This window comes from Urtica dioica, chromosome 9 (assembly GCF_054948205.1).
Source record: "Urtica dioica subsp. dioica isolate 48M chromosome 9, U.dioica_male_clone48M_v1_H2, whole genome shotgun sequence".
NCBI classification, from domain to species: Eukaryota; Viridiplantae; Streptophyta; class Magnoliopsida; order Rosales; family Urticaceae; genus Urtica; species Urtica dioica.
In genome coordinates, this window is record NC_142764.1 from 28,467,956 (window position 1) to 28,478,704 (window position 10,749).

Below are 10,749 nucleotides of genomic sequence, written 5' to 3' on the forward strand. Positions count from 1 at the left end.
AAATAATAAAATTCATATCTCCCAATAGATTATTTCATTCCGTGTTCGAATTCCAACTCTAAATCCTTGATTATATGTTCGAATTTGTGATTTTGATGACTATCAACTGTCGATTTTTACCCATTTGCATCTTTTTGTGTTTTTCACGACTAAGAGACTGTTGTTTATTTTTTAGTTTTTAAATAAATTACATATATGGCGTGAATGAATAAAGATAATTGATGTTTATATATAAATATTATAGTCAACGTCAATGAAAATTCAATAAAAGGAAGATTCGTGGTGCTGTTGTCTATTTCAGGGTATAATTGCGTCATTTTAGTTAAACAGATGGTATAATTTCGTCATTTTAGTTAAACAAAGGGTATGAACTCGACATTTCACTAAAACACAGGGTATATTTGTATCATTTTCCCTTATCCAAATATACATGGCAAGTAAATAAAAAAATCACCTTAGCATCATTACCTGAAAAAATGGAAGAAAAAAACAACCTTTGAAATCTTCAATGCCCTCATTCCTAAAAAAAAAAAAAACTTTGAAAAATCATAAAATATATGTATATTATGTGTAAATAAATGTATATTTATGTAAATGTATGTATATCTCTGTAAATTTTCTTATTCGAATAAAACTGATTACAAATCGTTTGTTCAAAACTCAATTTATAGCTAAAAGGAAACAAATATAAATTTTAAGCAAACAAACGTGATTTATATACTTTTAAATATATATACTGAAATAAACTTAAATAAATAGAAAAAAGCAATGATCCTGCTGAGGATTTTGAGGGAGACGCAGATGGATTATTCGTTTTCTGAGAGAGAGAGAGAGAGAGAGAGAGAGTTTGACATAGAAGAGTGCTTTTCAATTTCTGAATAATATTAGTTAGGTAGCTAATTCAAGGGCAAAAAATAAAGATAAAAAAGTATTAGGGGAAATACAAACGCAACATTAAACCCGTCATTACCATCAATAACCATTCATAGTGACTGGTGGAAGAAAATTGTACGCTCCAAAATTTTGACAGATGAACAAATATTATTGAGAGAGAGAGAATATGTTTAAGAATATCGTGAAAAAAAAGAGAAGAAACCGCTCCAAAATATTCAATGGATTTAATTGGTAATATTAACAAATTTAAAGTCAACAAAGAATCACACATTAACTAGTCATATATATATTTTTTTAAATACCGATTAAATAAGCAAGGATAAAACTAAAATGCAAATTTCACATATATTGCCATATCATTAAAATTTACTATTTTGTTGAAAATTTTGAAACCGTTGGTTATTTTGTAATTTCGACGATTCAAGCGTCTTAGTTTATGTAATTTTTTCCAAATTTAGTGGTTGCTGAATAAGTTGTCTTTCGCTAATAATATTTTTTGCTGAATAAATTTAGTTCGTGTAATTTTTGGTTGATATATAGAGATGCACGTTCCTCACAAGAAACAACAAGACAACATCAAGAATTATACATATTAAAAAAAATAGATAGAGTGAATATGTGGCTAATATACCAATTAGTAATCCCAGGAAGGTCTGTCCATGAATAAATTGAAGTCCTTATAAAAAATATTGCCAATTAAAAAAATATAAAATATTTCTCTGAAGATATAATATACATATATAAGTTTTTAATGGATACTCTAACGAGCTTGCATAATGTAAAAAAAATTATTTGACAAATTGTATATATAAAAAAAAAAAAACACAAACAAGCTTATGGACATTTCCAAAGTTCATCTATTTTTGCAGGTATATATATATATATATATATATATATGTAATTGGAATGCTATAAATATTGTGTAAAATTTATGTCTTAAGCATATGGGATATTGTGCTTTGTGACGATAGTCGGTGTTTAATTGAGAGCATTATAGGGGTGATATAGTGAATGTCCTTCGTCCTCAGAAAAGGAAAAATACAAATGACGGATTGACCTAAAATAAATAAATAAATAAACAAATCACTGATTGATCCGCATTAAAATTTTATAAAATAATGCAGGATATTTCATGCCAGCATTATAAATAGAGAGCTCACATTGATACACATCCCTAACAACAAGCACATACCAACACACAAATCATCATTATATAGACAATGTCGAAGACTGCGATACTGCTTTTGGTGGCGGTGGCACTGTTCGCCGCGTCGTCTGCCTCCGGCGACCGCCTCTTGGACGCACAGAACATCATGAACTCAGAGGTCAACAGAGCGGAAGAGCCTTTGACTTTGAGCATCGGGAACAAGAAGATCGTGCTGTCAATGGTGGCGCGAGCACAGCCCAACTGTGTGCCACAAGGCAATCCTTGTGGACTTCTTGACCACTGTTGCAACCCATATGTCTGCTATAGCCCTTTTCCCGGCGCAGCAATCATCCAGGGATCCTGCCGTTAGTCTGCTTCAAAATCCATGCAAATAATGTAGCTGGCTATATATCCACGTGCTCTCTCTGGCTATATATATATATATAGCCATACTTTAATAACAATAAAATGATGCGCTGCTAGCCAGCTACTACTATCTATCTCTTTCGTCTGATGTTTCGAATATCATCTTGTCGATCGTATCTATGCTTCCAAGTATATTTGCATGTGCTCTTAAATGAACCGCTAATTAATTTGATAAGTAACACAATCTTGCTCGATCTCGGTTCGGTTATAAGTGATCGTAGTACGCAAAAAAATATAGATGGAATCAACACGTTAGACGAACACTCACACACAAAGGTGAAAAGAAACGTTCAGATCAAAAACCAACACGGGAGAACTATACTGCTTAGCTAATAGTTGACAAATTATTGTTAAAAATAAATCTAAACTCTTCTCTTCGTATTTAATACTAGTATATCGTTAGGTTTACGACGCAATGGCCCACTCTTAAATTTGAGAGGATAGATTATCAGAGAGGGCACTGTAGTAGCAGATGACAAGCGAGCTCTAATTTCGACATTGAGAGGATCGGACAAGGACAACTCCAAGGATATAGCGTAGTAATACAAGATCTTTGAGACAAAATGCTTTATTGATGAGTCCCAAAAGTAAAGAATATATTGCCTGAGAATCAATTCCTGTGATCAGTATATCATCAATATAACCGGTCAATAGGCGTCGGTGAAATAGGAAACACGCTATCATTAAAAACCACATATATGTCCATGTGCATAGACGGCAGATGAGTTGACACACGCGTAAGTTTGAGATAGAGATAACACAAACAATTACATAATATATGTAGATGATAATTATTAAGTATTCAACAATTAATAATTGCAAATTAAATTAGGTTATGCAACAATAATTGCTCTTTACGTACGAAGAAGAGCATGGCATCTAACTGATACTTTTGGGCTTCTTAATTCTAGATCACACTATATGATTTAGATTTTTTTTTTATTGAATATGATTTAACGAATCTGTTATTAGATCTTTTAAAATGAATACTGTTTTCTTTTATTATTACTTGGTTGATGCCTTTTGTTTATATATAGATCTAAACTACTCTTCAGATATTTTCATTAGAGAATATTATTTTTCTCAATTATTAGGGGATAGTGGAGGCCATCAAATTTATTGGTTGGAAGTTGTTGAGCAATATATATTAAAAAAATTCATCTATGTTTGTGTGGTGCGAATTGGACTAGGTTTTTAAAGAAGATTATATTTCTCAATAATATGGGGAGATCGATTGGGCCCACTAAATTAATTGGTTGCAAATAAGATGTTGCAATTTGATCCGGATACGTTACGACACGATTTAAAGCGGATTTGGATCTTAATACATGGGTCAATTATTAATTGGATCGAACACGTTAACACGATTATATAATGGTTCAAAATTACACGATTACGATAATACGATTAAAATTCAATTAATACGATTATTAAATGATTGACACGAAACACGATTATGACCCTCACATATATGACCCAATTAACACGATTACGAATAATAGCACAATTATGACTCAGTTAAACACGATTAATATTATAAATGTAAAATTATTAAAATATATAAAAGTGATATAAAATTATAAGCATAAACGAAAAAGATATAAAATTATAATTATAAACATAAATTATTTTGATGTGTGGAATTATTTTGTTGAACTTCCTATGAAAGTTGACAAAAAAAAAACAAAAAAGGCCAAGTGCATTAGATGCGAGGCAGCACGTGTGACCGATTCAAACTACAAGCATTGTCCTTCGAATGAGGAGTGGGAGAAAGTTGGAAAGATCTGATATTTTTTGAAGTTGTTCTACGATGCTACCCTCAAGTTTTCGGGTACTAAATATCCTACTTCTAACTTGTATTTTCCATCTATCTAAGTTGTTCTACGATGTCGTGTGACTCTTCAACAATATAGACAAAGTTATTGCGATGAATATAAAGACTATGGCAGCTCAAATGTGGAACAAGAGTTTCAAAAGTATTGGTTCGACTTTCATCCTAATTTAGCCATTGCTTGTGTATTGGATCCCCGACACAAGCTCCAAATTGTTGATTACAATAATAGAAATCTTTATGAAAATGATTCTTTGGAGTTCATGCAAGTGAAAAGTAAAATGTACTCTATCTTTGTAGAGTATAGTGAGAGATCAAAGAAGTGTTCACCACCACCACTTGCCGATAAGAGTCCAAGAAAGGATAACTATCAAGCTGAGCCAATAGGTGAAATCTTCAGGATATGTGAAATTTATTTTTTTAATTTATAATAGTCTTCCACTTAGTTATATATACCATTTTTTTTTATGAAACTTGTCATAATTTTTTATTATTATTTAATGTAGGAATTTGATGAGACGTCTCCCTCTATTTACATGTTCTCAACTAAAAACTCAATATGAATTTCATTAGAAGAGTCAAAATGGATAGGAACATCGAGTTAGACATCCTCATTTATTAGAAGTTAAATGAATGTCGATATCCTATCGTTGCGACAATGGCTTGTGATATATTACCCGTTCCCATTTCAACTGTTGTTTTGAAATCTTCGTTTAGTACCGGCGGTAGAGTTTTTCATGCATATCGTAGCAGACTTACATATACCTAGCTAGATTGAGGCATTAATTTGCACTAGTGATTGGCTTTATGGTAATTGAGTTTATTTTATCATTTTAGTTTTATAAGTCTTGAATTTATTTTTGTTTTTGATATATTTAACTAATTATAAAATTTATGTGCGTAGAATCGAATGGAGAAGCCGATGATTTCATAAAAGGCGTTTTGAAATTTAAATTACATGACTAGGATGTACAGTCCGAAGGTTCAAGTATTCGTATTGGCTAAAACTAGTCATATGCCTTCTTTTATTTGTTTCTTGAAAGATAATTGTATTTTGGAGTCTTATTTTCCTATGACTACTATGTTTGAGATATTTTTATTTTGTTAAAACTATTTTCTTTTCTCTTATGCCTATATTTTTTATAATTTAATCACAATTAATTGAGTCCGAATGTCTAAACACGATTAAATAAATCATTTAACAGGGCTATTAAACGGTTTATAATTTAAACGGATATGGATCTGTAAAAAAATAAACGGACGTATTTGGATCTAGACTTCAAACACGATTCATAAATGGTCGAGTTTGGTTGTAACAATTATTTTTACAAACACGATTAACACGACATGATTACGACACGAACAGGAAATTGCTATCCTTTGTTACACAGTCGAAATTCTAATTTACTTTTATATACAGGAATTTCACGAATCATTCTAGATGTTAACAATAATTGAGTAGTCCAAGTCTTTTAGTAGTCAAAGTGTTGAGGGTATAGTTTATTAAATTAGAATCCATGCTAAATCAAACATGTGAAAATTTGGATACACACCTCATTTTTTTGTAACGTACATCAATAATGCAGTTGTTTTACACTTATCTCCATGCCATGCAAATGCCAATAATCTTGATGATGATATTTTATCCTAGTGGTGACTATCGTCGTCACAAGCTCCTTATTGTTTGGCTGTAGTATATACAGCTAGTTGCTCTGATTTTGTAATATTTTTTGCAAGCTGGCATGGCCCGTAGTTATTAATTAGTGAACAATAAAATAATATCGTATTGATTGGAGCATTCAGGTGTAGCTATCTATGCCTAAATGATACGTTCAAACAGGCACGAAGCCAGTGCCTACCCTAAAAGAAAAAATTGCACTTAATTACTTTTTGTATATCAGCCCTCTTAGTCTAAATTTCTGCTTTCGTCCTTACACTCAAAACATTATAAATAGAGAGGTTCCATAACGCATATTCCACACAAATCAATATCAGACAAAAGCACTATACATAGATATTCAACATACAGAAAGAATGATGATGATGAAGAGTGTGATTCTGCTTTCTGTGGCGGTGGTGGCTCTGTTGGCCGCATCGTCAGCCTCCAGCGATCGCATCTTGGACGTCCAAAACTTGATGAATCTGGAGGCCAACCGACCGGAGCCGGTTTTGCTGAGCATCGGAAACAGGAAGATCGTGCTGACGTGGCCATGGGACCCCTGCGTGCCACGTGGCAATCCTTGCGGACTGCTGGACTCATGCTGTGCTGGCCTGACATGCTACGGCGTCGTTCCAGGGCAGTCACTAGTGCAGGGACATTGCATCCCCTATTGATTGTCTGCGCGGTTACTTAGTGCGTACTATCCACCACCACGTCATCAATATCTAGTAATAACACATCAATAATAAAATGATACGTACGCCTAGCTAGCTACTACTATCTATGTAGTACCACTCTACGTTTGTGTGCATCTATGTTTCATCGTCTGATCAATAAAATGTTTCCACCCACGACCCACCTAGTGCCACACTCTGTGCCAATAGTTAAATTTAAGAGTAAAGCCATAGCCAATTAAAAACTTAATTTTGGCTAAATAGCCATTAACTACTAACTTAATCAGACTATAATACCCTCCAAGACATATGAATTTAGCTGCCACATCATCAAATCTAGCCATTTATCAAAAAAATTCTAAACATTGGATAATATAAAATTTTAACGCCTAATTCGAATAATTTTTCTAAATTTAATTGCTATCATTCTAATCTAATTATTATGCTACACTTATTAATACAATGGCTGACCAAATGATGATAGATACAATATGTGAATGTATTGCTCTGATCATGTAGCACGGGTAAATATGTCATGCACCATTACACAAGCAATCACATAAATCAAACAAACTATTTCAAAGTAAGATCAAAACGGAGAGATTGATTTTTATAGAAAAATTGTTTCGCTAGACTCACTAGTGTAGCGAGTTTCGATTCCTTACTTAACTCCTGTCAAGTTAAAATATGTTCAGATGCAAGTCAAAGCTTTTTCGATGTTTGACGCGCTGTAGTGAGAATCGATGATTTCCAATTCGTTTCTTATCTTAAACGATTAATTATATTGTTGGAAGCTTAGAACGATTTTTGTTTGTCACTCTTTTTAGAGTGTGTTATTTCTCTAATAGAGCCCTTCTATGCGGATGCTTTGAGCACACTAGAATTAGGTGTGGGTTGTGGGAACGGAAAACACTTTAAAGAAGTTTTGTGAGAGAATTCCATGTGAAAACCAGAAATCTCAAAGTCAGAGAGGCTTCACTTGGAGTGGTGACGATAGACACGAGATAGAATTGATAGAGATTCGTTGAATATAAACATTAGTGGATTTATTTGCACTAGGGTAAGACTCCAAGACGTAGGTGATCGCCAGAAGTGGGTTACCATATCATGTGTTATTTATTACTTTGCAATTACTTCTATTCTCATAATGGTATAAATTGTCGTAATAATTTCTTAGTCACTTGCGCCTATCTAAGTTATTTCAACGATTATATTATTTGTTTAAAGCTGTTGAGAAAGTGTTATGAAATTTATAAAACTGTTTATTTCGTTATGACACTTATAATGTTACTTACAAATTAAGTGACAATATAGATTATAGAGATTAGATACACAACGTAAAAGCGAGAAAGTAAATAACACGACGAATTTGGTAACACGGTTTGGTGTAATAACAATTTAGCCTGGAGGGCTTGGAAATTCAGTAATTAGTGGTGGTATAAGAAGTACAAAACAATCTTAGCTAAATGACCAAATCATCGTAGCAACTAGGTGAATTTGCTCAATTATTGATGTGAAAATGAAGGCTTTTTATAAATTAAAATATGGCTCCATTGGGAGGTTCGAAGTTGTTGTATTATTTATTGAAGTTAAACTTTTCTGAAAATGACATTGTTGACAGAAAACAAATAGTACAACAATTATTTCACAAAGAGCACTTGATTTCGAGCACTCAGTTCCGAGAATTTCGAGTGATTAGGTAAGATTATATCTAAATATAAATGAATCTAATACAAGAGAACAAGTAATAGAAGGTACTGAATAATAGGTGAATCTTTAGGCGAGTGTTGGTGTGTGTCGAAAAATTGTCCCTCCTTTCAGCCATCCATCTCTTGTATTTATAAGCCTTGAGGTCGAATACATGGGTGATCAATCACACATCTCAGGCAGTTATCAGGTAACTGCTTCCATAACGTGCGTAGTGGGTGGTTTTACTTGTCGGCTCGGTATAACCATCAATGTGAGCGTTTTACTTAAGTTTGAATTTGTTTACACGTATTTTGTATTTGATTTGACTAGTTTTTGACATATTATCTTCTCTTTTCTCCAAAATTCTACTTGATAAGGTTCGTTCTTAACTTATGAACGGGTCGTTCTTTATCCTTAGTGAACCCTCGGACCTATTTGACTTGAGCTCGGTGTTGGATTTTTTATGTTCTCAGTGCCTTCGAGCTCATGCTCGGACTGTGCAAATTCTATGAGTAAAAGACATTTTTTAAGAAAACAATATTGCTAAATTATTTGGAGAATACTGGGGGCCACCAAATTTAGTGCTTGCCCTCATGGGAGAACAAAAAAAAACAAATTATTAATGTACTATTATTTAGATAAACCACTAACAGTTCGTCCGTATGTTACACGAGATATTGATTATAAAGATAAATAATAATCTGGCTATCTGTTTCAGACTTTCAGTCAATGTTTGGGGTTGTATATACGATACGATACGATACGTCCGTATCTTGCTATTTCTATGAATTTAAGATTGTTTTTAGGAAGGAAGGAGAAAGATATTCTAGTTATTTGTTTTAATCTAGTTTTTGTATAAATTAAATACATATTCTTGTGTATTCAATTGAAGCTATTTAATTAAAACTGTTTTTTTTTATTATGTAGGTTTGATTTTTGTTTTTCTTGTTGTTTTGCTAGCCAAAGCTGCGGAGCTGGCTCTAGACCAGCTCAGGCAAATGTGACTGATTTGCTCTGTTTGCTCCTTATTTGTTGATATGGAGAATTAGTAGCATCGATCTCTGCAATATTGTTTAATTGCTAGTTAGAGTGTGTTACGTCTTTAGAATTTGTAATGATGTACTAGTACAAAACAGTTAAGTTTGTTTTCATTAATAAGATCTTGTGATTTCAATCGTCGTCATACGCTCTCTAGCTCAAACACTTATCATGGCAATATATAAAGACAAATTTTATTACATTTTTTAATATTTGGATAAGCCACTAGCTCTAGAATATTCGGGTTATTCAATCAACAATCTTTGTATAGTATACACGTGAAAATTCTACAATCTACGTGCGCAACCGAATGCCTCGTATAACAATGTAGCGATAACCATTATCAAAATAAGAACCGGTATATCTACACCACTCACAACAAAGATCCAATCCGCGACATTGTGAAATAATTTAAATATTTGTTTTACTTCAAAATTGAGCCAATAAATGTCAAAGAAGCTATAGGGTGTCGATCGGTTTTGATGAAACAAACGACAAACAACATAAAATGACTATTATGATGGTCAGCGTATGGTTGTTGACCTGACCTTTGATTGACTCATGTGGATGTTTAGTACTCTATATTGGCTCGATAATTGAATGTTATAAATATCTATCTCTCTCTCTCTCTCTCTCTCTCTCTCATATTTGGTTTATATGTTTTTTATTTTTATTTCTAAGATAATATAAACTGCTTATAATATTTTTCAAGGAATGTTTTAGATTATATTTCTCAATTATTTGGTGATAGATATTCATATACCACTGATTGCTTGTAGTTTTTTTTTTTTTTTTTTTTTTTTTTTTTTGCAAGCTGCGTGGACCGAAATTAATTAGTAGACAATAAAATAATATCGTACGATCTTTTAGGTGTAGGTAAAATATTGCTCAATTATTGACGTGAAAATGATGTTTTCTTATATATTAAAATATGGCTCTATTTTTATCAGGTCCGAAATTGCTGCCATTTTTAGAATATTTAAGGAAGTGAATTTTCTGACATATTTGGAGAAACCAATATAGGTCAATTATTTGGAGGATACTGGGGCCACAAAATTTAGTGGTTGCTAAATAAATTTGTCTTTCTCTAATCATGGAGAAATCAATAAACCAAAAATATTTATTTGAATTTTTATATATTATTTACTACTATTTAGCTAAGCCACAAATAGAAGAGTCACACTCAAACTTGATTGGATCAAGCGATAATATAATTTCTCCTCTGACGGGTAGGACGCGGGATCGAATCCCGCCGGATGCATTGCCCATATTTAATTCTGAGATGTGTTTGTATGGTAGCATAATAGATTCTAATATTTGTTCAACCCATTATATTTGTATATATCTACTATTGTATTATTGGTTAATAATGTTCTCCCTCAAGAAAAAA

At 32.6% G+C, this 10,749-nt stretch overlaps 1 pseudogene; it reads left to right on the forward strand.

Moving 5' to 3' along the window:
• Positions 1–2,114: 2,114 nt before the first annotated feature.
• On the forward strand, positions 2,115–2,411 carry LOC149386553 (beta/delta-urticatoxin-De2a pseudogene; annotated as a pseudogene).
• Positions 2,412–10,749: the final 8,338 nt, after the last annotated feature.